We start from the raw sequence: 27,188 nt of genomic DNA on the forward strand, positions 1-27,188 counted from the left end.
TGTGTAATCCATCAGCGTCCCAGGAAAAAGGGATAATATGGTCACCCTACTGTAGGTCCAAAACTTTTATTAAAACACAAACAAATGGTTGTTTTTCAATGCACTGATTAAAATAATCCTATCTCCAAATTTAACACCTGCAAATTATTTCAATAAATCAAATTTATTTATTATTAATGCATTAAAATATATAATCCTATATAATAAAAGGCTAACACTGTTCCTAACCTCTTTGGGGGGAATTCAAGTGTTTTCCACACCAGCGGCCAGTAGATGGTATGCAAGAAAGATATATTTGTATCAATTGCTTGATACAAGTTCTGGCGCTATGATTGTGCTGGTTCTCTAAGCTGCTGCTAAAGTGAGAGACAGTCAATCTCTCATAGACTAGAAATACAACGTGTGAAACATAAAAACAGCGCTAATAATAAATCTAAAATCGGCCAGTAGATGGTGCCTGATGGAGCAATTAAAGTGTTGCTCCATTCGGACGTGCACAGCCGCCGGTGCTGACATTACTGTTATGTTGATCCATCATTTTGGATGGTAACTAGTCAAAATATAAGCAGCCCAATACTAACAAACAGATGTGTCCTCACCACTTGGGTGTCCATGCGCCATATGGCGTTAGACACCACTTTGCAGATGCAGTGAAAAGCAGCTCACAGTGCACTATAGAAGCTGGGCTGTGACTTTAACCACACAGGAATTAGTTTTACACACGTACAAAATCGCAGGTGAATCACAGCGGAACTTGGCGTGAGTAAAAGCTGCGACTGCAGAGCTCTTTGTACACAAACTCAAACGCAGCAGCACACAGATGTACATATGTTGTACACCCTATCAATAAAGTATATGCTAGCAATGTAGTCATGCCATTAATATGTGTTTTAATTATGCGAACAAGATGCATCGAGAGAAGCAACAGTAAATAAAAGGACATATCTGTATGTTGTGACAATAATATCCTAAATTTTAAATCAGATTTCATTTGGCTAATTTCACCCTTTTTTTTATTTTACTAAACTTTTGGTGCCTTAAACGTCATTCCCTCTTCCTTTTAAAGCCTTCTTGGGTGATTCGCATTTTGCACCCAGTTTATTAGAAATACATGAAACTTTACAGTTATCTATAGTATGCATACAGAAATACTTGTATATTACCTGTTGTAGATTCAGAATAAGAGAATATGCTGACAGCACTCACTCAGAATACAATTTGTCTTTTAAATACCAATCATACATTAAATTAACTAACTCTATGATAGATTACATCATCTGATTTCTTTAATCTCATTTCCTTGATGCAATGCTTGAATGGTTTGAATTAGGGAACATCTTACATGCCTTGTTATAATTTTCCTGGGTTAACATCTTTTTGTTTAATCCAGTTTGCATGACTACTGTAGGTGATGGGGACATCTATGTAGATTAGTCTCTCTCTTCCACTCGTATATTGGTTAATGCGGTCAAAGCAAGGTCCCAGTATCTGCAGGTGTGACAAAGGATGAAACACATGTTTGGCAGGTGGAATGGTGCACAGATCCATAGAAATAATGGATGTCAGCTAATCTTTAATATATATATATATATATATATATATATATATATACACACAGTGGGGCACAAAAGTATTTGGACAGCCACCGATTGTGCAAGTTGACCCACTTAAAAAGATGAGAGAGGTCTGTACTCTCCATCATAGGTACACTTCAACTGTGAGAGACAGAATCTGAAAACCAAGAAATCACATTGTATGATTTTTAAACAATTTACTTGTATATTCTTGTGGAAAATAAATATTTGGACACCTACCAAGCAGCAAGATTTCTGGCTCTCACAGACCAGTTACTTCTTCTTTAAGAAGCTCTTCTATCCTCCACTCGTTACCTGTATTAATGGCACCTGTTTGAACTGGTTATCTGCATAAAAGACACCTGTCCACACCCTCAAACAGTCAGACTCCTACCTCTCCACCATGGCCAAGACCAGAGAGCTGTCTAAGGACACCAGGGACAAAATTGTAGAGCTACACAAGGCTGGGATGAGCTACTCGACAACATGCAATCAGTTTGGTGAGAAGAGATCAACTATTGGCGCAATTAAGTAGAAGAAATACAAGATCACTGACAATCTCTCTCGACCTGGGGCTACATGCAAGATCTCACCTCGTGGGGTATCAATGATCTTGAGAACGGTAAGGAATCAGCACAGAGCTACACGGGGAGACCTGGTCAATGACCTCAAGAGAGCTGGGACCACAGTCACAAAGGTTACCATTAGTAACACACTACGTCATCATGGATTGAAATCCTCCAGCACCCGAAAGGTCCCCCTGCTTAAGCCAGCACATGTCCAGGCCCATCTAAAGTTTGCCAGTGACCATCTGAATGATCCAGAGGAGGATTGGGAGAATGTAATGTGGTCAGATGAGAGCAAAAATCAAACTTTTTTGTATAAACTCCACTTACCGTGTTTGGAGGGAGAAGAATGATGAATGGCATCCCAAGAACACCATACCCACTGTGAAGCATGGAGGTGGAAACATTATGCTTTGGGGCTGCTTTTCTGCAAAGGGGAAAGGACAGCTGATCCATATCATGGAGAGGATAAGATTTTGGGTGAAAACCTCCTTTCCTTAGTAAGAGCATTGAAGATGGAACGTGACTAGGTCTTCCAGCATGACAATGATCCCAAACACACCGCCCGGGCAACTAAGGAGTGGCACCGTAAGAAGCATTTCAAGGTCCTGGAGTGGCCTAGCCAGTCTCCAGACCTCAACCCAATAGAAAATCTGTGGAGGGAGTTGAAAGTCTGTGTTGCCCGGCGACAGCCCCAAAACATGATAGATCTAGAGAAGATCTGCATGGAAGAGTGGGCCAAAATACCTGCTACAGTGTGTGCAAAGCTGGTCAAAAACTACAGGCAATGTTTGACCTCTGTAATTGCCAACCGAGGTTATATTACAAAGTATTGAGTTAAACTTTTTGATTGTCCAAATATTTATTTTCCGCAAGACTATACAAATAAATTGTTTAAAAATCATACAATGTGATTTCCTAGTTTTTTTTTTTCAGATTCTGTCTCTCACAATTGAAGTGTACCTATGATGGAAATTACAGACCTCTCTCATCTTTTTAAGTGGGTCAACTTGCACAATCGGTGGCTGTCCAAATACTTTTTTGCACCTATATATATATGTACACATACATACATACATACATACATATATATAGGTGCGGGGGTGCCGTGGGTGGGGGAGGGGGGACCGCGGATGGAGGAGGGTGTCTGCAGATGCTGCGGGTGGAGGGAGGGCAGGTGGGTGGGGAGACATATATGGGGGGTGGATGGTGGAGGGGGTCTGGAGGTGCTGTGGGTGGTGGAGGGGCGGGAGAGTTTGAGCCACGGGTGGTGTAGGGGGTCTGGAGGCACAGTGTGTGGGGGAGGGGTGGAGTGCCGCATGTGGTGGAGGGGAAGGTGCGGAGGTGTGGTGCATTGGGGAGGGGTATGGAGGGTACTGTACCTGCCAAAAAGGTAGTTGGAGGGTATGCAGTAATAGGGCAAGGACAGGGGTGACAGGGTCAGAACAGGGGTGACAGGGTCAGAACAGGGGTGACAGGGCCAGGACAGGGGTGACAGGGTCAGAACAGGGGTGACGGGGCCAGGACAGGGGTGACGGGGCCAGGACAGGGGTGACGGGGCCAGGACAGGGACGACGGGGCCAGGACAGAAATGACAGGGACAGGATAGGGGTGACAGGGCCAGGGTAGGGGCAGCAGGACCAGGACAGGGTTGACAGGGCCAGGATAGAGTTGACAGGGCAAGCACAGGAGTGACAGGGCCAGGATAGGGGTAACAGGCCCAGGATAGGGGTAACAGGGCCAGGATAAGGGTGACAGGGCCAGGATAAGGGTGAAAGGGCCAGGATAAGGGTGAAAGGGCCAGGATAAGGGTGACAGGGCAAGGTCAGGGGTGACAGGGCAAGGCCAGGGGTGACAGGGACATGACAGAACACAGGGCACGGGAGAGATTGGTATTAGGGACAGAACAGAGGTGACAGTGACAGATGTGTGTTACTGGAGTCACCGCTGCTGGCTGCTGCTGTTCCACTCCAACCTGTTGGGATCTGCTGCTGGTGGAGACTTGGCATGGCTGACTCTCAGGCTGGAGTACTGCTTCCTCTGCCCATCCGCATCCCTCCCCCCCCCCCTCCTCAGTCACACACTGCAGACCTCGCGGCTGCCGGGCACTGTGGTAATGGGAGACTGGGAGTGACTGGTTAGCCCCCAGGAGATGCTGCGGCTGAAGAAAGGAGGGGGTCGGAGCCTGCAAGCAGCGTGGACTTCTGCAGCGCTGCCCGCCGGCTAAAGTGTGTGAAGGAGCTGGGCGCACCTCACTGCGGGCAGCAGCACTGCAGCTAGCGGTTGGGTTGCCGGGGCTGGAGATAACAGTAGCAGTACGGAACCTGCACATCGGCAGGTGCCCCACAAAACTGCAGCTATGAAGCGTGGAGTGTGCCAGAAAGTGACGCTCCTCCGCGCCAGAGAGCCCCTGCTGAGTATGCTGATGTGGGGGGTCAAGCACACAGTGAGCCGGTGCCCGTCTGTCTGTATGGCATACCCCCTCACACACACCCATAACTCCCAACTGTCCCGATTTTCACGGGACAGTCCCATTTTTTTGGGTCTGTCCCGCTGTTCCACCCATCTATTTAGTGGAGACGTAGGGAGAGGGGGCATCAGGGGGTACGGATTAAGGGGGGGTCCGGCAGCAGAGCCAGATTAAGGGGGGGGCCCAGGAGGTACGTACCATGGGCCCCACAGTTTTAGGGGCCCCCCCGGCTGGAGTAGCTCTGTCCCAGCTCTGAAGCTCCCCTGTCCTGCCAGCAATAGCAGCAGCATTGTGCTACAGTCAGTACACGCTGCTGCGTGTTGGCAGGTCTGTGGTGTTGCAGGGAGGCAGCAGTCTCCCTGCTTTCTTCTGCCTGTGCGGGTGTGTAGGGGGGAGTGACCACCCCCTCTGGATTTATCCCTAGCTGAGGGGCCAAAATCCCATTAAAAAAAAATATCCCGGAATTTGCATAAGGGGCGTGGCCACACGGCCGCGATTAGGCCACGCCCCAAACCCCACAGCAGGCACAGCAATGAGTAAGGCCCCCCCCTGTCTCAAGTGCCCTGAGCCCCCGGACTCATAATCCGCCCCTGAGGGCATGCCAGCAGCTCACGGAACGCTGGACATGTACCCTCACTGACGAAAACGGGGCGTGGCACGCGATCGCGGATCCTCCCGTGAAGCCACGCTCCATTTTCGTTGGTCATGCCCCCTTTTGCCGTGCGTGTGTCCCTCCTTCTGCCTGAAGAAAGCTGGGAGGTATGCACCCCTGTCTGCCTGAAGAAAGCTGGGAGGTATGCACCCCTGCCTGTGCTATGCCCATACCATCTGCTTCTGCTCCTAGTCTCCTATAGATTTACCCAGATCTGACTCATTTGACTAACTCCGCCCAGTGTTGTGACTCCGCCCAGCATTAGCAAATGAGGCACAAAGTAACAGATCTGGGCTATTATATAGGATATATATATACAGGTTGAGTATCCCTTATCCAAAATGCTTAGGACCAGAGGTATTTTGGATATCGGATTTTTCCGCATTTTGGAATAATTAGATACCATAATGAGATATCATGGTGATGGGACCTAAATCTAAGCACAGAATGCATTTAGGTTACATATACACCTTATACACACAGCCTGAAAGTAATTTTAGCCAATATATTTAATAACTTTGTGCATTAAACAAAGTGTGTCTACATTCACACAATTCATTTATGTTTCATATACACCTTATACACACAGCCTGAAGGTCATTTAATACAATATTATTAATAACTTTGTGTATTAAACAAAGTTTGTGTACATTGAGCCATCAAAAAACAAAGATTTCAGTATGTCACTCTCACTCAAAAAAGTCCGTATTTCGGAATATTCCGTATTTCGGAATATTTGGATATGGGATACTCAACCTGTATATATATATATATATATATATAGGATAAAGAAATCGGCGGCACTCAAGCAGGCTGGTAGATAGATGCAAAATAGTGTCCCTTTATTCGCCTACATGTTTCGGGGAAACTCCCCGTCCTCAGGGCTAGACAACAGTGAAAAACCCACATATACAACATTTATATACAACACAGACAAAGACATCAGTGTAAAGATTGTACTCACCTGTCCTCACGGCGCTGCCGCCCGCCTGCACACGCTGTTCGCTTCCGCGTCGCCGGGCTATGACGTCACGGTGCGCCGCGGGATGGGGAGATTGTCATGGTAACAGATAAAACAAGATCGCAGGCTCCCACATATCTGTAGAACCTGAAAAAAACATACATATATAACATGAAACAGCACATTTAAAATACACAAATATCACCACAAGGGAGGAAATCATAATAGCCCCTATCAGTCGCTATATCATTATAATAGTATACCATAAATAGGAACTATCCCACAAATTAGCGGATTTATACACCTCTCTATAGTGGTATAATATTCTGATACTGGAGACACAAGATTATCCCAGTGCTGTGCTACCTCCCATCTAAGGAACATATACATGATAACGTAGAGGTTAAACAAATAGGTACTCTCTAATTGGGCTAAAGAAAACACTGTAACCCCAAGTTTTCATTAAGACCACCAGGGGACAGTGTTCCCAGTCTGAAAATCCAACGTGACTCTTTTTGTAAACGTAACTTATCCCTATTGCCACCCCTCAACATAATGGGGGTATGGTCAATAAGGATAGCTTGAATGCTAGCCACCCCATGTTTTGCCAACAGGCAATGGCGAGCAAATGGCTGGTCACTGGAACCCTTCTCGAGCGCCTTTTTGATTGCGCTCCTGTGGAGTGCCATCCTTTCCCTAAATTGTCGTATGGTCTTGCCCACGTAGGCAAGACCACACGGACATGTGAGCAAAAATATCCCATGGGTAGTGGTACATGTGAGCCGATGTCTAATGGGTATTTTCTGGCCTGTTTGTAGATGATTAAAAGTGGTGCCCGTCTGCAAAGTATTGCAGGTGGCACATCCCAGACACCTATAACATCCCATCTTGGGTCTAAGAAAATGAGCTTGATCAGATCTAGTCATATTGGTAACATCAAGACGAACCACATGGTCCCCTATATTATTACCCCTAGTGTGGATAGGTAATAATCTGGTATTAGATAAACTACTCAAAGCTATCTCCGTTTGTATAATAGGCCACAGTTGCCCTGAGGACGGGGAGTTTCCCCGAAACATGTAGGTGAATAAAGGGACACTATTTTGCATCTATCTACCAGCCTGCTTGAGTGCCGCCGATTTCTTTATCCTGTTTTGTCATCAATTGACCTGGAGGGCACCGCAGCAAAGCAACTTTTTATAATTTGGAGTGCCGGTATAACTTTTCGATTTATATATATATATATATATATATATATATATATATATATACATACATATACATACACACACATATATATATATATATATATATATATATACATACATACATTTATTTTTTATTTATTTGTATACAGAGCCGGCCATAGGCATAGGCAAACTAGGCAATTGCCTAGGGCATTTGATATGCCTAGGGGCATCATCAGCTTCTGCTGATTAAAATGATATGCAGCATGCCTATATTCTCTATGTAGCATTTCATATGCAGATACAGCCACAGTCTCACACAGTATATAGGCATGCTGCATATCAGTTTAATCGGCAGAAGCTGCTTGTGCATCCTAGCCACATAGCAATGCAAATAAGATGCATTTTCATTAAAAAAAAGGTGCCCGACATTAGCATTGATGCAAGATTTGTGAGGACACATCTGTATCCAAGCAGAGGCAGAGGTCACAGTGTTAGTGGAAGTGTGAGTGCTATGTGCACGTGAGTGGGTTGGTTGTGCAGTAGTGTTCAGAATATGTGTAAGGAGCATTATGTGTCATGTAAAAATGCATTAATAATGTGCAACATATGTGTAAAGGGCCACTATGTGTGTCATTATGTGTATAAGGGCATTAATAATGTGCGGCATATGTGTAACAGGGTACTACTGTATGTGTGTCATTATGTGTATAGGGGCACTAATAATGTGCAGCAAATGTGTAGGGGGCACTATGTGTGTCATTATGTGTATAAGGGCATTAATAAAGGTTGTCAATAAATGTGTAAGGTACATTATGTTTATAAGGACATTAATGTGTCTCATGTGTAAGGGGCATTACTGTGTGGAATTGTGTATAAATGCATTACTAATATGTGGCATTATGTGAATAAGGTGCTCTACTATGTGGCGTTGCATATAGAAAGGGCACTACTGTGTCATCTAATGTGAATAAAGAGCAATAAGGTGTGGTGTAATGTGAATTAGGAGCAATTCAGTGTGATGTAATGTGAATAAGGGGCTCTACTGTGAGGAGTAACGTTTATACGGTAAAGTGATACTACTGTGGGATATAATATGAATTATGGACACTATCGCAAGATAAAATGTGAATAAAGTTGCAGTACTGTGTGGCGCAATTGGAATTGGGGTTACTATTGTGTGGCCATGCACCTTCCCAGCAAGAAGATGCCCCTTTTTGGGCTGTGCGTCAAATGTGCGAACTGTTCCTATTTAAAATATAGGGGGTACAAGGACTGCTATGGGTGAGGGGTGATGGTGCAGGGAAAGAGGTGCAAGGTCAGAGGCAGAACCAGTGGTGGTGCTAGGGGGCACCAGCCAAAATCTTGCCTAGGGCATCATATTGGTTAGGGCCGGCTCTGTTTGTATATATTTTAGTTTATGAATTGTACTATATATATAGTCATCATGGATTTAGATTATTATAGGGAAGAAGCTCTGAGCCAACTAGCTGAACAGGGGGTATATCGTAAGCTCTCCAAGAATCCAACGTTGGAATATCAACAGGAATTGTTCTCCATCTTAGATAAAGCCAAAACACAAGGCTTGTTATCGGACAAAGTACACAAGGTGCTATGTGTCCAGCATCCAAAGAGCCCTATACTTTATACGATTCCGAAGCTTCATAAGCATCAGACTAAACCCCCTGGGAGACCGATCAACTCCGCTAGAGACTCGCTTTACCAGCCTGTGTCCCAGCTTCTGGACAGTATCCTGCAACCATTACTATTGGAACAAAGAACATTCCTGAAGGATACTAATTCTTTCATTTTGAAATTGCAGGAACTTGCGGCACTACCTCCGGGCACGTTGATGTGCTGCCTGGATGTCTGCAGCTTATACACGTCCATCCCACATCAGGAGGGATGTGTGCGATGCGGGACTTCCTGGAGGACAACCTAGCTCCATCATCATTCAACCACAGTTTGTTTCTTACTCTGTAAGAGCTCACCTTAAGCAGAAATTATTTTCTGTTTGATGGTGAGTTCTACCTGCAGCTGCGAGGGTGCGCGATGGGATCATCGGTAGCACCCTCGTATGCTAACATTTATATGTTTGCACAGGAGCACAGAATGTTTTTCACTAATCAAGCTGTGGCTGACAATATCATTTTGTATACTAGGTATATTGATGATGTTTTCCTATTAAGGGGCGGGGGGGGGGGGGAAGAAGCCTTCCAGAACTTGATGTCAGAAATTAATACCCTTCCCTCCCCTATTAAATTCACGTATACTTGTGATGAGAGGGTGGCTAATTTTCTAGACGTTAAGATTATGCTTACTGGGGGCTGTATTTCTACTGAAATTTTTTCCAAACCTACCGATAGGAATACATTATTGATGGCCTCCAGTCAGCACCCCAAGCCGTTGAAAAAGGGAGTGTCCTTGTCCCAGATGATGCGGGTAGCCCGCATCACAAGTGACAGAGAGAAGATCCCTGCCCTACTAGATGACATGATCCTTAAGTTTCTAGCTAGGGGGTATGAAGACTCGGTTCTGCAGTCACAAAAACAACATGTGTTGCAGATGTCCAGGGATCAGCTGTTACATCCAGCAAAAAAAGATTCCAGCAACATTCTTCCCTGGGCCACCGACTTTTCAACGGCGAGTCCGATTATCTGCAGGGCTTCACAAGCTTTGTGGCCCATTGTGGCGTCGGACCCGGAACTGCCATCGTTTAAAAATATTAAACCCATTGCTGCATTCAGGCAAGGAGCTAATTTACGTGACAAAATTGTTAGAACCGACATTGCTGGGATGGGTAATCTTCCTGTGTCTAATGTTCAAAAAAAGTCCCCGGGGTGTTACCGTTGCCCCAAGTGCGCAACGTGTAACTATATGGTATCTTGTAGGGAATTCCAACACCCACATAGGAATTTCAAATTTTCCATTAGACAGGTGATTACCTGCAGTACTGCGTTTGTGGTGTATGCTATAGTTTGCCCATGTGGGTTGTACTACATAGGGCAGACTACACGCAAGTTTAGTGAACGCATGGCAGCACACCGCTCTGCCATCAAGTTTACTCTGGAAGGTAAACCTGTAGATCAGCCGGTGGCCTGGCATTTTAAGACCGCGGGCCACCCCTTAAGCTCTTTGAAATATTTTGGCATTGAACATGTACCATTGTCCATGAGGGGAGGGGATAGGGCCAGGATCCTACTGGAAAAGGAGACCCGTTGGATCTTGAAATTGGATACGTTCTGGCCTCGTGGCCTTAACGATAAAATTAATTGGAATGTGTTTGGCTAGGCACTTGTGCCTTTAGCCAAGCTTTTTCATACTAACATAGGAGCATTGGTGTTTTGGACCCATGTAGTGTTCATGAGCTCACTTTAGTATCTATAAGCTTTATTAACATGAGGGCTGTTATGTTGATTGTATCTACCACCCTGCTTATGTAAGCTTAGTCTCACTATTGGGAGCTGCCTGGGTGACAGAGTAGGGACTAGAATAGGCTCCCTGCCTGTGGGTCTGGGGACTTGAATTTTTCTTAGTTTATAACCACACTTTTCTATTTAATGTTACATATGTCTGTATTCTCTCTGCTGTGTGTTATTCATGTGCACTGTTTATTGTCTCTGTATAGGCGGAGGTGCATTAGGTCATCACCCCCCCTCTCCGATCGTGGGTGCCCTGGTTGAGGAGGAAGCAGAGCCGGTCCCCTGTGAGACGCAGCAGTGAAGTGGTGAACCGCAAGCAGCGGGTCCCCATGACAACTAGTGACGCGCTCACCGGAAGTGACCCGGCGGCTTCATTTCCGGAAGCAGGGACGCGTGGAGAGCATGCGGCGGTGAGCGCCTCAGCGGGTATTTAGGTGGGGTAAGTGTTGCTTGTTTGTTTGTTTTGTCCAGCATTTGGTGTTGTTGCTGCTTGAGGAAAGGGCTACTGCCCTGAAACTGCTGTCACTTTTAAATACACATCATCATTCCTGAATTCATTGCCTCCAGTGCCGTTCTTTTTGGAGTGGTGCATTGATATTTTGAACATCGCACAGAGGCTAGTTGTGGTGTTTAACCCTGTGAGTGCCGACTGCCTTGTCTGTATATATATATATAGTACAATTCATGAACTTAAACCCCATTATATTTCTAGTTATGTATTAAAGTCTTGAAGTGAATGAGGTTACTGAGGAGAGTGCTGGGTTCTCTGTATATGTATATGTGAGAAGGTGGGCCCAGCCAACTGCACCCCAACCTAGGGGTGGAGAGTGCATGTGGGCACCCCATTCCTGGGAATGCAGTGTGTGGTGGATTCCTGTATGTGTAGAATAGGGTTAATTTTTAATTAGCCTTTTTGTGATCATAGCTCTCCCATGCACCCCTTTCTAATCTCATTTACTTTAAACCTGTGTCAGCTGTTTCACTGGTGTGTTGGTGACTGTCTTACCTTTAAAAGCCAAAAGTTTGTTGGCAGGTGAGCTTTAAACCAGGTAAACACATTTCTTCTATTGGATAGCAGTTGCCAGGTTTCCAATAAATCTATGTGAAAAATGTATGTGATAGAGTAGGACTTGCAGTGAAATGGGGTCTCGTGATGTGGGCTGCAAGCTTAAATAGATTGTAAAATTCATGAACTAAAGCCCCATTATTTATCTAGTTATGTATTAATGCTTTGAAGTGAATGAGGCTACTGAGGAAAGTGCTGCGTTCTCTGTATATATATCTATCTATCTATCTATCTATCTATCTATCTATCTATCTATCTATCTATATATATACACACACACTTACATACTCTACACAGGCAGCAAGCAGTCTCTTGTATTCTATATCTAATAAAACATTGTAATAAAAATAAATCCTATGTCCACATCTTGACATTGCAGTTTAATTATCCTGCATCATCAGATTTATTGGGTGAGAGCACTCACTCATGTTGGGACTGTCTTTCCATACTTCACTATTAATCTCCTGTAGCCAGTCTCTGTTTCCACATAACTCCACTTGCCCAACTCCTCTCTTTACTTGATGGTCTTGTATAATAGGGTAACTGGGTTCTCCATACTCCAGTTATAAAGACACTTTGCATGTACCTAGATTTCACACTTGTCAGGATAAGCTGCACACTAAACTCTTTTGTTTGTCACCTGCTTTTACTTGACACTCTTCCTATCTCTCTGCACATTTATATCACATGTTCCTATCCCAATGTGTTGGCACTTCACTACACACGTTACTCTCAGAACATTTGTCTCTCGCTCCCCCCTCCTGCTCATCATCCGTCTTTCCAAGCTCTTCTCTGCTTAATGCTGAACTTGGCTCACACTGAACTCTGATCTCTGGACTCCTTGAACTTCGTAACTTCCTCTAATGCCCTAAGGAATTTTCAGAGGGATGTTATTTTCCTATATCTGGTGAGGTAGGATTGGCGGTGAACATACTTTGCAGTGGATGTGGTTGGGCATGAGTGTACACATGAGTGTGTGGTTAATGAGTTAGCGCACATGAATTTAAGATTCTTGGATTACCTTAAGGATGGGTTGGAGAATGTGCAGTAGATGCGTCATAGTGGTAGCTTTGGTATTTGGATTGAAAAAATAGAAAGATGGGCATTTGTGTATTTGAAGCGGCATAGAGGATACATATGCATTATATGCACTGATGTTTCTGATTCAGGGGTTAGGCATATGCACACTGGAATGGCTCTGTAGGTACATACTGTATGTGTATTTAGGGTGGGTCTATGTGCATTTGGGATGGGATGGTATTCGCATACATTGATGTGACAAGAGTTTGTGCACATCTATAGCTATATCATTTTCCTAAAATGTTTGCTACTTGCCCCAACTTTTATAATTGCCACCAATTGAGGAAACAAAATAGCCATCCATCCACTATAACAAGACACGCCCCATGCTCCACATTCCTGTACTTATAGGATGATCAGAACATTCTCCACACACCCAACACATTATCTGGACCACAATGTCAAAATATCATTTAGCACACTACCTGCATCAGGCATGGGGTGAAATGTAATAGGGTGTGAGAATGAGAAAGTAAGAGATTTTGGTAAAATTATCCTGTTATTTTTAAAAGTGGCAATCATTTACATGGCAAAACCAGGTTGATTTTGCCATGTAAATGATCGTCACTTTAAAAAAACAGGAGAATTTTACCAAAATCTCTCACTTTCTGATTCTCACTCCCTATAACATTTCCCCCTTGGGATTTAAAGCCCAACAGGCTTACATCATCTCCATTATTCTAATTATCTGGCTGGCGCATCTAGTCTGTGCATTCTGACCTGAGTGTTCTCTGCAGCAATGTGCTTTACTTCATTACAGTGGTCCCTTGTTAATACTGGGGCTCCCATTAGAGTCAACTCCGCAGAATAACCAGTGCAATTACTAACAGCATAGCCGTTCCACATCTGCATCCATCCCCACACTAAGCAGTAGCAGGCAGATCCTCCCTGACATCAGCTCCCGGTGTTAGGCTGCCGTATAATGGCATGCTCAGGTGACCGTTCCCACTGGAGCACCTTAGTTAACATAGATAGTCCTTAGTTGTCCAGCCCAGCAACTTGTATTTATTTATATTGCAGATGCCATGTGTTGGATGCAAGTAAACAACCACATACGGCACATGTTGATGTATTAAAGCTTACATCACCAGAAGTGTAGAGTTACTTTGCAGCAACCTTTCTTAACTCATTCCAAACCCAATGGCTGATCTCCATGACTTCTGACTGTCTGTGGAACCCAAGCCAAAGAATCACAGTTCCATCATCTATCTTCATGAGCTACGCTCATTCTTCTCTGTCTGTACCCACACCTAGTCTATCAAAACCACGTATACAGTAAGGACAACTACAACCATATCAATCTGTTTAAAAGTGAGGGTTATACATTAAGTCGTTCTACTTGAATACAATCAATAAAAATATACATTTTTCTGTATAAAAATAAATGAAATCTTTTTTTCTGTGTTTCCTTAACCTAATAAAGACGTAGTCTTGTAAGGTGATCTGCCCACAGCTGTCTCCTGCACTTAGTTAGAGCAACTTGGAAAGAAAAGGACCAGTCAGAGGAATTCAGTTTCCCTAAAAATAGAATCGATATACAGCCTGTGACATGCCACTTTTCAGATTACTCTGGTGTGAACTGCATGGAGCTGATGACCCCTGTAATTGCTCTTGACATCTATCCCATATTTGATTAACTTACTTTTTGTGGACAATATTAGCAACAAGTGGTCTTACCAAGGGGCGGGCAGGACCTACGGTTCTTCTTTTTAAAGTGATGCAGTTAAAAGCGTCTGGCTGCACAGTGTACTTGTATTGGAAATCATAACCAAGCAAAGGTATGTACAAATATACAGCGGCATCTGCCATTCTTGTCATCGCCCTAGACTTTGCTTGTTTGGGTAAAAAAAACAGAATAACACGGGAAATGTAATACATAGAGTCATATTTATGGAAGATTCTTCAGATAAGATAAAAAGTTCAGTTCAGATAAAAACTGAATTATGAAAAAAGCCTACAAAGTGATTTGTTTTACACTGTGTTACGTTTCTACTGAAGAATAGGTATTATCTGCCGTGTTCTTTTCTGAGAGATTTATGGACTAGATCTCTGTGTTGCTGTGTTCCCTAATCCCTTCTGCGATCTGCTGAGAAACCGTTTGGGGAAACATTTAAATGAAGTGAAGATATTTGGTTTTAAATGTGTTACTGTTTTAATCAGAAAACAAAAGGTGTTTTTTACTGGTATCATATTATTCAAAGTAAAAAGTAAACACTTTTATTTTGTTCAGTATTAGGGCCCCAATACACTGGTACCATTTGACAATTTTCTACACGATTTCGACCTATCGGGCCAATAAATCGTGTGTAGAGTATCAAATTGTGTGTCATTTATATCCAATTCCGATCATTTTGCATACGATGTTTCACATGCAATCCCATGCACTACTCCAGGATACAATGTATCCTTGGTACAGCAGTGACAATCTCCAGATCCGATCCGATGCGCACGGGGCCGCTCATCGGATCAGAATCGGAAGTGAATGACACACGATTTGACACTTTTCTCATGATTTCATACCTCCCAACATTTGTCAAGCGGGACATCTACGCAGGCAAAAAGGGGCATGGCCTATGTGAAAGGGGCGTGGCTACGTGGGAGGGCAGCGATCGCAAGCCATGCCCCCCGTTTCCATCACTGAGGGGGCATGCCCAGCGCTCTGTGAGCTGCTGGCATGCCTCCTCTTCATCTGTCTCCCGTGAATAGACGCTGTGCGCATGCAACGCTGCTCTGCTAAGCAGGGCAGCGAGTACAGGAGCCACCCAACTGCCCCGCCCCCCCCCCCCACCCCCCCGCCCACCACCACCACGGGACATTGCGGCCCAAAAAAAGGGACTGTCCCGTGAAAATCGGGACAGTTGGGAGCTGTGCGATTTATTGGCCCAATGGCTCGAAATCATGTAGAAAAGGGCCAAATCGTACTAGTGTATGGGGGTCTTAAGATGCTACTAGTCTCCCATACATTATGCCCATCCATACTGTACAGCACATTCACTGTTTTATTACTGCCTCATTGAGGGTGTGGGGGAAACCCCTGAAGTTTGTTGGTACAATTACCGTGTACTAGACCTAGTTTGTAAGAAGTATTCTGCAAGGTAACATTATATTTCTGGAACATCACCCTCACAAAATGATTACTGTAAATAGATCTGCATGAGTTGCAGGTACTCTCAGTAGATCATGTGATAGTTTTAAGTGTCACAAGTCTAAAAACACTTTTACTAGTTTGTTTCTGATCAGATTGTTGCTGTGTTGCCATGGATTTTTCACAGGTCCTTCATTCAGCACCTTTAGCCTGTGGCAGAAATGTAAAGCTCCAGACACCAAAGGTGAACGTAGAAAATGAGTCACAGAGTATAGACAAATGCATGTAGAAATTAGAGATGAGCGCCGGAAATTTTTCGGGTTTTGTGTTTTGGTTTTGGGTTCGGTTCCGCGGCCGTGTTTTGGGTTCGACCGCGTTTTGGCAAAACCTCACCGAATTTTTTTTGTCGGATTCGGGTGTGTTTTGGATTCGGGTGTTTTTTTCCAAAAAACCTAAAAAACAGCTTAAATCATAGAATTTGGCGGTCATTTTGATCCCAAAGTATTATTAACCTCAAAAACCATAATTTCCACTCATTTTCAGTCTATTCTGAATACCTCACACCTCACAATATTATTTTTAGTCCTAAAATTTGCACCGAGGTCGCTGTGTGAGTAAGATAAGCGACCCTAGTGGCCGACACAAACACCGGGCCCATCTAGGAGTGGCACTGCAGTGTCACGCAGGATGGCCCTTCCAAAAAACCCTCCCCAAACAGCACATGACGCAAAGAAAAAAAGAGGCGCAATGAGGTAGCTGTGTGAGTAAGATTAGCGACCCTAGTGGCCGACACAAACACCGGGCCCATCTAGGAGTGGCACTGCAGTGTCACGCAGGATGTCCCTTCCAAAAAACCCTCCCCAAACAGCACATGACGCAAAGAAAAAAAGAGGCGCAATGAGGTAGCTGTGTGAGTAAGATAAGCGACCCTAGTGGCCGACACAAACACCGGGCCCATCTAGGAGTGTCACTGCAGTGTCACGCAGGATGTCCCTTCCAAAAAACCCTCCCCAAACAGCACATGACGCAAAGAAAAAAAGAGGCGCAATATGAGGTAGCTGTGTGAGTAAGATAAGCGACCCTAGTGGCCGACACAAACACCGGGCCCATCTAGGAGTGGCACTGCAGTGTCACGCAGGATGTCCCTTCCAAAAAACCCTCCCCAAACAGCACATGACGCAAAGAAAAAGAAAAGAAAAAAGAGGTGCAAGATGGAATTGTCCTTGGGCCCTCCCACCCACCCTTATGTTGTATAAACAAAACAGGACATGCACACTTTAACCAACCCATCATTTCAGTGACAGGGTCTGCCACACGACTGTGACTGATATGACGGGTTGGTTAGGACCCCCCCCAAAAAAGAAGCAATTAATCTCTCCTTGCACAAACTGGCTCTACAGAGGCAAGATGTCCACCTCATCATCACCCTCCGATATATCACCGTGTACATCCCCCTCCTCACAGATTATCAATTCGTCCCCACTGGAATCCACCATCTCAGCTCCCTGTGTACTTTGTGGAGGCAATTGCTGCTGGTCAATGTCTCCGCGGAGGAATTGATTATAATTCATTTTAATGAACATCATCTTCTCCACATTTTCTGGATGTAACCTCGTACGCCGATTGCTGACAAGGTGAGTGGCGGCACTAAACACTCTTTCGGAGTACACACTTGTGGGAGGGCAACTTAGGTAGAATAAAGCCAGTTTGTGCAAGGGCCTCCAAATTGCCTCTTTTTCCTGCCAGTATAAGTACGGACTGTGTGACGTGCCTACTTGGATGCGGTCACTCATATAATCCTCCACCATTCTATCAATGTTGAGAGAATCATATGCAGTGACAGTAGACGACATGTCCGTAATCGTTGTCAGGTCCTTCAGTCCGGACCAGATGTCAGCATCAGCAGTCGCTCCAGACTGCCCTGCATCACCGCCAGCGGGTGGGCTCGGAATTCTGAGCCTTTTCCTCGCACCCCCAGTTGCGGGAGAATGTGAAGGAGGAGATGTTGACAGGTCGCGTTCCGCTTGACTTGACAATTTTGTCACCAGCAGGTCTTTCAACCCCAGCAGACTTGTGTCTGCCGGAAAGAGAGATCCAAGGTAGGCTTTAAATCTAGGATCGAGCACGGTGGCCAAAATGTAGTGCTCTGATTTCAACAGATTGACCACCCGTGAATCCTTGTTAAGCGAATTAAGGGCTCCATCCACAAGTCCCACATGCCTAGCGGAATCGCTCCGTGTTAGCTCCTCCTTCAATGTCTCCAGCTTCTTCTGCAAAAGCCTGATGAGGGGAATGACCTGACTCAGGCTGGCAGTGTCTGAACTGACTTCACGTGTGGCAAGTTCAAAGGGCATCAGAACCTTGCACAACGTTGAAATCATTCTCCACTGCGCTTGAGACAGGTGCATTCCACCTACTATATCGTGCTCAATTGTATAGGCTTGAATGGCCTTTTGCTGCTCCTCCAACCTCTGAAGCATATAAAGGGTTGAATTCCACCTCGTTACCACTTCTTGCTTCAGATGATGGCAGGGCAGGTTCAGTAGTTTTTGGTGGTGCTCCAGTCTTCTGTACGTGGTGCCTGTACGCCGAAAGTGTCCCGCAATTCTTCTGGCCACCGACAGCATCTCTTGCACGCCCCTGTCGTTTTTTAAAAAATTCTGCACCACCAAATTCAAGGTATGTGCAAAACATGGGACGTGCTGGAATTTGCCCATATTTAATGCACACACAATATTGCTGGCGTTGTCCGATGCCACAAATCCACAGGAGAGTCCAATTGGGGTAAGCCATTCCGCGATGATCTTCCTCAGTTGCCGTAAGAGGTTTTCAGCTGTGTGCGTATTCTGGAAAGCGGTGATACAAAGCGTAGCCTGCCTAGGAAAGAGTTGGCGTTTGCGAGATGCTGCTACTGGTGCCGCCGCTGCTGTTCTTGCGGCGGGAGTCCATACATCTACCCAGTGGGCTGTCACAGTCATATAGTCCTGACCCTGCCCTGCTCCACTTGTCCACATGTCCGTGGTTAAGTGGACATTGGGTACAACTGCATTTTTTAGGACACTGGAGAGTCTTTTTCTGACGTCCGTGTACATTCTCGGTATCGCCTGCCTAGAGAAGTGGAACCTAGATGGTATTTGGTAACGGGGGCACACTGCCTCAATAAATTGTCTAGTTCCCTGTGAACTAACGGCGGATACCGGACGCACGTCTAACACCAACATAGTTGTCAAGGCCTCAGTTATCCGCTTTGCAGCAGGATGACTGCTGTGATATTTCATCTTCCTCGCAAAGGACTGTTGAACAGTCAATTGCTTACTGGAAGTAGTACAAGTGGGCTTACGACTTCCCCTCTGGGATGACCATCGACTCCCAGCAGCAACAACAGCAGCGCCAGCAGCAGTAGGCGTTACACGCAAGGATGCATCGGAGGAATCCCAGGCAGGAGAGGACTCGTCAGAATTGCCAGTGACATTGCCTGCAGGACTATTGGCATTCCTGGGGAAGGAGGAAATTGACACTGAGGGAGTTGGTGGGGTGGTTTGCGTGAGCTTGGTTACAAGAGGAAGGGATTTACTGGTCAGTGGACTGCTTCCGCTGTCACCCAAAGTTTTTGAACTTGTCACTGACTTATTATGAATGCGCTGCAGGTGACGTATAAGGGAGGATGTTCCGAGGTGGTTAACGTCCTTACCCCTACTTATTACAGCTTGACAAAGGGAACACACGGCTTGACACCTGTTGTCCGCATTTCTGGTGAAATACTTCCACACCGAAGAGCTGATTTTTTTGGTATTTTCACCAGGCATGTCAACGGCCATATTCCTCCCACGGACAACAGGTGTCTCCCCGGGTGCCTGACTTAAACAAACCACCTCACCATCAGAATCCTCCTGGTCAATTTCCTCCCCAGCGCCAGCAACACCCATATCCTCCTCATCCTGGTGTACTTCAACACTGACATCTTCAATCTGACTATCAGGAACTGGACTGCGGGTGCTCCTTCCATCACTTGCAGGGGGCGTGCAAATGGTGGAAGGCGCATGCTCTTCACGTCCAGTGTTGGGAAGGTCAGGCATCGCAACCGACACAATTGGAGTCGGACTCTCCTTGTGGATTTGGGATTTCGAAGAACGCACAGTTCTTTGCGGTGCTACTGCTTTTGCCAGCTTTAGTCTTTTCATTTTTCTAGCGAGAGGCTGAGTGCTTCCATCCTCATGTGAAGCTGAACCACTAGCCATGAACATAGGCCAGGGCCTCAGCCGTTCCTTGCCACTCCGTGTGGTAAATGGCATATTGGCAAGTTTACGCTTCTCCTCCGACAATTTTATTTTAGGTTTTGGAGTCCTTTTTTTACTGATATTTGGTGTTTTGGATTTGACATGCTCTGTACTATGACATTGGGCATCGGCCTTGGCAGACGACGTTGCTGGCATTTCATCGTCTCGGCCATGACTAGTGGCAGCAGCTTCAGCACGAGGTGGAAGTGGATCTTGATCTTTCCCTAATTTTGGAACCTCAACATTTTTGTTCTCCATATTTTAATAGGCACAACTAAAAGGCACCTCAGGTAAACAATGGAGATGGATGGATTGGATACTAGTATACAATTATGGACGGGCTGCCGAGTGCCGACACAGAGGTAGCCACAGCCGTGAACTACCGCACTGTACTGTGTCTGCTGCTAATATATAGACTGGTTGATAAAGAGATAGTATACTCGTAACTAGTATGTATGTATAAAGAAAGAAAAAAAAACCACGGTTAGGTGGTATATACAATTATGGACGGGCTGCCGAGTGCCGACACAGAGGTAGCCACAGCCGTGAACTACCGCACTGTACTGTGTCTGCTGCTAATATATAGACTGGTTGATAAAGAGATAGTATACTCGTAACTAGTATGTATGTATAAAGAAAGAAAAAAAAACCACGGTTAGGTGGTATATACAATTATGGACGGGCTGCCGAGTGCCGACACAGAGGTAGCCACAGCCGTGAACTACCGCACTGTACTGTGTCTGCTGCTAATATATAGACTGGTTGAACTAGTATGTATGTATAAAGAAAGAAAAAAAAACCACGGTTAGGTGGTATATACAATTATGGACGGGCTGCCGAGTGCCGACACAGAGGTAGCCACAGCCGTGAACTACCGCACTGTACTGTGTCTGCTGCTAATATATAGACTGGTTGATAAAGAGATAGTATACTCGTAACTAGTATGTATGTATAAAGAAAGAAAAAAAAACCACGGTTAGGTGGTATATACAATTATGGACGGGCTGCCGAGTGCCGACACAGAGGTAGCCACAGCCGTGAACTACCGCACTGTACTGTGTCTGCTGCTAATATAGACTGGTTGATAAAGAGATAGTATACTCGTAACTAGTATGTATGTATAAAGAAAGAAAAAAAAACCACGGTTAGGTGGTATATACAATTATGGACGGGCTGCCGAGTGCCGACACAGAGGTAGCCACAGCCGTGAACTACCGCACTGTACTGTGTCTGCTGCTAATATATAGACTGGTTGATAAAGAGATAGTATACTCGTAACTAGTATGTATGTATAAAGAAAGAAAAAAAAACCACGGTTAGGTGGTATATACAATTATGGACGGGCTGCCGAGTGCCGACACAGAGGTAGCCACAGCCGTGAACTACCGCACTGTACTGTGTCTGCTGCTAATATATAGACTGGTTGATAAAGAGATAGTATACTCGTAACTAGTATGTATGTATAAAGAAAGAAAAAAAAACCACGGTTAGGTGGTATATACAATTATGGACGGGCTGCCGAGTGCCGACACAGAGGTAGCCACAGCCGTGAACTACCGCACTGTACTGTGTCTGCTGCTAATATATAGACTGGTTGATAAAGAGATAGTATACTCGTAACTAGTATGTATGTATAAAGAAAGAAAAAAAAACCACGGTTAGGTGGTATATACAATTATGGACGGGCTGCCGAGTGCCGACACAGAGGTAGCCACAGCCGTGAACTACCGCACTGTACTGTGTCTGCTGCTAATATATAGACTGGTTGATAAAGAGATAGTATACTCGTAACTAGTATGTATGTATAAAGAAAGAAAAAAAAACCACGGTTAGGTGGTATATACAATTATGGACGGGCTGCCGAGTGCCGACACAGAGGTAGCCACAGCCGTGAACTACCGCACTGTACTGTGTCTGCTGCTAATATAGACTGGTTGATAAAGAGATAGTATACTCGTAACTAGTATGTATGTATAAAGAAAGAAAAAAAAACCACGGTTAGGTGGTATATACAATTATGGACGGGCTGCCGAGTGCCGACACAGAGGTAGCCACAGCCGTGAACTACCGCACTGTACTGTGTCTGCTGCTAATATATAGACTGGTTGATAAAGAGATAGTATACTCGTAACTAGTATGTATGTATAAAGAAAGAAAAAAAAACCACGGTTAGGTGGTATATACAATTATGGACGGGCTGCCGAGTGCCGACACAGAGGTAGCCACAGCCGTGAACTACCGCACTGTACTGTGTCTGCTGCTAATATAGACTGGTTGATAAAGAGATAGTATACTCGTAACTAGTATGACTATAAAGAAAGAAAAAAAACCACGGTTAGGTGGTATATACAATTATGGACGGGCTGCCGAGTGCCGACACAGAGGTAGCCACAGCCGTGAACTACCGCACTGTAGTGTCTGCTGCTAATATATAGACTGGTTGATAAAGAGATAGTATACTCGTAACTAGTATGTATGTATAAAGAAAGAAAAAAAAAAACACGGTTAGGTGGTATATACAATTATGGACGGGCTGCCGAGTGCCGACACAGAGGTAGCCACAGCCGTGAACTACCGCACTGTACTGTGTCTGCTGCTAATATATAGACTGGTTGATAAAGAGATAGTATACTCGTAACTAGTATGTATGTATAAAGGAAAAAAAAAAAAACACGGTTAGGTGGTATATACAATTATGGACGGGCTGCCGAGTGCCGACACAGAGGTAGCCACAGCCGTGAACTACCGCACTGTACTGTGTCTGCTGCTAATATAGACTGGTTGATAAAGAGATAGTATACTCGTAACTAGTATGTATGTATAAAGAAAGAAAAAAAAACCACGGTTAGGTGGTATATACAATTATGGACGGGCTGCCGAGTGCCGACACAGAGGTAGCCACAGCCGTGAACTACCGCACTGTACTGTGTCTGCTGCTAATATAGACTGGTTGATAAAGAGATAGTATACTCGTAACTAGTATGACTATAAAGAAAGAAAAAAAAACCACGGTTAGGTGGTATATACAATTATGGACGGGCTGCCGAGTGCCGACACAGAGGTAGCCACAGCCGTGAACTACCGCACTGTACTGTGTCTGCTGCTAATATAGACTGGTTGATAAAGAGATAGTATACTACTAATATTATATATACTGGTGGTCAGGTCACTGGTCACTAGTCACACTGGCAGTGGCACTCCTGCAGCAAAAGTGTGCACTGTTTAATTTTAATATAATATTATGTACTCCTGGCTCCTGCTATAACCTATAACTGGCACTGCAGTGCTCCCCAGTCTCCCCCACAATTATAAGCTGTGTGAGCTGAGCACAGTCATATATATATATACATTGATGCAGCACACTGGGCTGAGCAGTGCACACAGATATGGTATGTGACTGAGTCACTGTGTGTATCGTTTTTTTCAGGCAGAGAACGGATATATTAAATAAAACAAACAACTGCACTGTCTGGTGGTCACTGTGGTCGTCAGTCACTAAACTCTGCACTCTCTTCTACAGTATCACAGCCTCAGGTCAATCTCTCTCTCTCTCTCTCTCAACCCTAATCTAAATGGAGAGGACGCCAGCCACGTCCTCTCCCTATCAACCTCAATGCACGTGTGAAAATGGCGGCGACGCGCGGCTCCTTATATAGAATCCGAGTCTCGCGATAGAATCCGAGCCTCGCGAGAATCCGACAGCGTCATGATGACGTTCGGGCGCGCTCGGGTTAACCGAGCAAGGCGGGAAGATCCGAGTCGCTCGGACCCGTGAAAAAAAACATGAAGTTCGGGCGGGTTCGGATTCAGAGAAACCGAACCCGCTCATCTCTAGTAGAAATCCCATATTATGATAGAAATTAGTATATAATACACAGTATTTGCTTTTTTTTGGGAAGACAACACTCAAGGAAGTTTAAAGTATAAAAGTAAATTGTAAACAAAGGCACAACATTTTGTGACTTTGTTAACAATATACTTTCACTTTCAAATCCTTGAGTGAGGACCATTCTTTCTGCCTATGTATACACGCTAGCTGGCATGGAAGGCCAATTTCACATTTATACATACATATATATTAGAGATGTGCGGCGGGCACTTTTCGTGTTTTGGTTTTGGATCTGGTTCCATGCTCTTGTTTTGGATCTAGATTGCTTTTGCCAAAGCCACCCTTTCAGGTTTTGGTTTTGGATCTGGATGATTTTTGAAAAAAATAACCCCCACAAAAACAGCTAAAATCACAGAATTTGGGTGTAATTTTGATCCTACGGTATTATTAACATCAATAACAATCATTTCCACTCATTTCCAGTCTATTCTGAACACCTCACACTATTGTTTTAGGCTAAAAGGTTGCATCGAGGTCGCTGGATGACTAAGCTAAACAACCCAAGTGAGCGGCACAAACACCTGGCCCACCTAGGAGTGGCACTGCAGTGGCAGACAGGATGGCAGATTTAAAAAAAATAGGCCCCAAACAGCACATCATGCAAAGAAGAAAAAGAGGTGCAATGAGGTAGCTGGATGGCTAGGCTAAGCGACACAAGTGTGTGGCACAAACACCTGGCCCATCTAGGAATGGCACTGCAGTGGCAGACAGGATGCCTTTGCACTTCTGCGGAGGGGGGGGGGGGGGGTGGACGGCACTGACATGCGGGGCTGACTAGCCCTGTGCTGGGCGTCCCCCCGCATGTCAGTGTGAATGATCGTAGCTGTGCTAAATTTAGCACAGTTACGATCAACTCGGAATCACACCTGATATTCCCTCCCATAGTCCAAATCACGTACTGATTTATTGTTTGGCTTCTGACATAATTTTATATGTTTGTTTGTGCGCGAGGAGCTGAGGCAGGGGACAAATCGTCTGATACAATTGTACAGAGCTGTAGTATATGTTGGTGCTATATAAATAAACCATACTGATAATTGAAACTGAATTTGAAAATGCTCAGCTTGTGTAGTACCAGGAATTTTATTCATGAGATTATTTTGTTTTGAACTGTGGCAAACTGTAAAATAAAGGTACTTAACTATTTTAAAGATAAAGACAGCTTTTAAAAGACAACATTTCATCATATTGAAGTGAACTCTAAGTATTCTATGCAGACGTCTGCTTTACCATGATGTGCCTTGATAGCTTGTCTTCAAATGAGCAATAATAAGCCAGGTACACTGAGAAAGTACATTTCCATGACAACAGAAATAAGTTTGATTACCTACATAAAACTCAGCATAATAATAGAAGTAAAATAAAAGTGCTGTAGAATACTATGTGATGGTTAGTGGCATGAAGTAGAATAACCATTACACAAATATGGCAATGTGAGCAAACAACTTCTGAATGATTTCTGTTATAACATCCAGTCAGGCAGTATGGGTCCCCATCTTTTACAAAAAAATTAAAGTTTTAAAGTCTTGACATATTACTGTATATTGCACATTAAATTTATAGTTTTACTCTTCCAAGTTTGGAGGTACCAGCTTGTCCACTGGTGGGATGTACAGTAATGCAGTCCGAAATCACCAGAGGTGTGGGTTTGCTGGCCGATCTCTACAATTTTTTAAAGGGGTAATCGCCTACAAGGCATGGTTTTGCCTTGTAAGTGATTGACAATTTAAAAAAATGTCCGAGATCGTCCAGCATCACTCATCTCTGGCGATCTCGGACTGCATTACATCCCGCCACCTATCTTAGATAGCCTGCTTACTGTAAAGTCATCTAACCCTAGAGCTATCACATACAGTCACATACAGTAGTTGTAAAGATTGAAAAAGACATACTGTACGTCTGTTAAGTAGACTTTCCAATCTCAAATAATCCCTGCTCATCCATAAAGAGGGGGAAAAAAAACATCTGAACAAGTATAGTCCAATAATACATACTGACCCTGTTGGGAATGATGTGTGTGCATGTGTTATTTGCAGAGTTATATAGGCACACACCAGTGGATGACTCAAACTATGAGCAGCCCAATTACCTAACCAGTAGTGTTGGTTTATTGAAGTATATAGGTTCAGACATACACACTGGTTCTCATGGAATGAAGCTTCAGCATAGTAGGGTTCTAAACAGCTCACCAGCTGCTGAGGGTATGCTAATTAAGGTCCTTGTGCTGGATGCTGGAACAGCTTTATATTGCAGGTATCTCTGGAGCTAAGTGGGAGACTTGTGTTTTCATCATATATCTTCTCACACAGTCAGGCTAAGGATCTACAACATGGCAACAGTGCAGTCACATGTGCAGTAATACATCAGATTGGAGGACAGACCACCCTGGGTCCTAGTGCCCATCATGTATGCACCGTGGACACATACACAGTTGAATGTGCCGTCTCATGACCCCCCATCCCCGCCAAGCTCCCTGGTGTGCAGTAGATCAAAAGGTGCTTTTGCACCTTATGATCTATCGTACGATCTGCACTGGACCCCTACCCAGATCGACTGATCATATGTGCAGCCACTCATCGCATAGTAATTGTACCCAAAACATGCACGATGTGCATGCAATGGGTCAAATGATGAGCCGATATCGTGTATTCGTACACAATATTGACCTAGTGTATGGCCGGTAATAGATACAACATAAAAATTGTGATAGGGCTTATTTTCACTTTAGCGATATATAAAGGAGGCTTTTTATTACTGCCAATAAATGTGTCAGTGTTAGTCTTCTCAAGGCAAAAGCAAAACCTATTTAACAAAGTGCAAGTATAGCATTGTGATGGTACAACAAAAGAATCACTTAGCAAATGTTGCTTATTGTCACATACACATGTTTACCTACTTTACTGCCCCTACTCTGGGAGGGGACAGCATGGTACTGTAGGTGCATAGGGGGCATGGCCAG

General features: G+C 44.5%; 1 protein-coding gene and 1 long non-coding RNA gene across 5 annotated transcripts in view; one reads left to right on the plus strand and one right to left on the minus strand.

Moving 5' to 3' along the window:
- Nucleotides 1-492: 492 nt before the first annotated feature.
- On the minus strand, nucleotides 493-13,914 carry LOC134949072 (uncharacterized). Its single transcript, XR_010183096.1, has 3 exons — nucleotides 13,699-13,914; nucleotides 6,227-6,370; nucleotides 493-1,488 (listed from the first exon to the last, which is right to left on the minus strand). It is a non-coding gene; the product is annotated as an uncharacterized LOC134949072 (long non-coding RNA).
- A 623-nt stretch (nucleotides 13,915-14,537) lies between these two features.
- FGF13 (fibroblast growth factor 13) overlaps nucleotides 14,538-27,188 on the plus strand; it is a 676,355-nt gene continuing 663,704 nt past the window's right edge. For all 4 annotated transcript variants that reach the window (XM_063937423.1, XM_063937422.1, XM_063937426.1 and 1 more), the window contains exon 1: nucleotides 14,538-14,756. The gene's annotated coding sequence lies outside the window, so the exon portion shown is untranslated. The remainder of the gene's footprint in view (nucleotides 14,757-27,188) is intronic.

This window comes from Pseudophryne corroboree, chromosome 8 (genome assembly GCF_028390025.1).
Source record: "Pseudophryne corroboree isolate aPseCor3 chromosome 8, aPseCor3.hap2, whole genome shotgun sequence".
NCBI classification, from domain to species: domain Eukaryota; kingdom Metazoa; phylum Chordata; class Amphibia; order Anura; family Myobatrachidae; genus Pseudophryne; species Pseudophryne corroboree.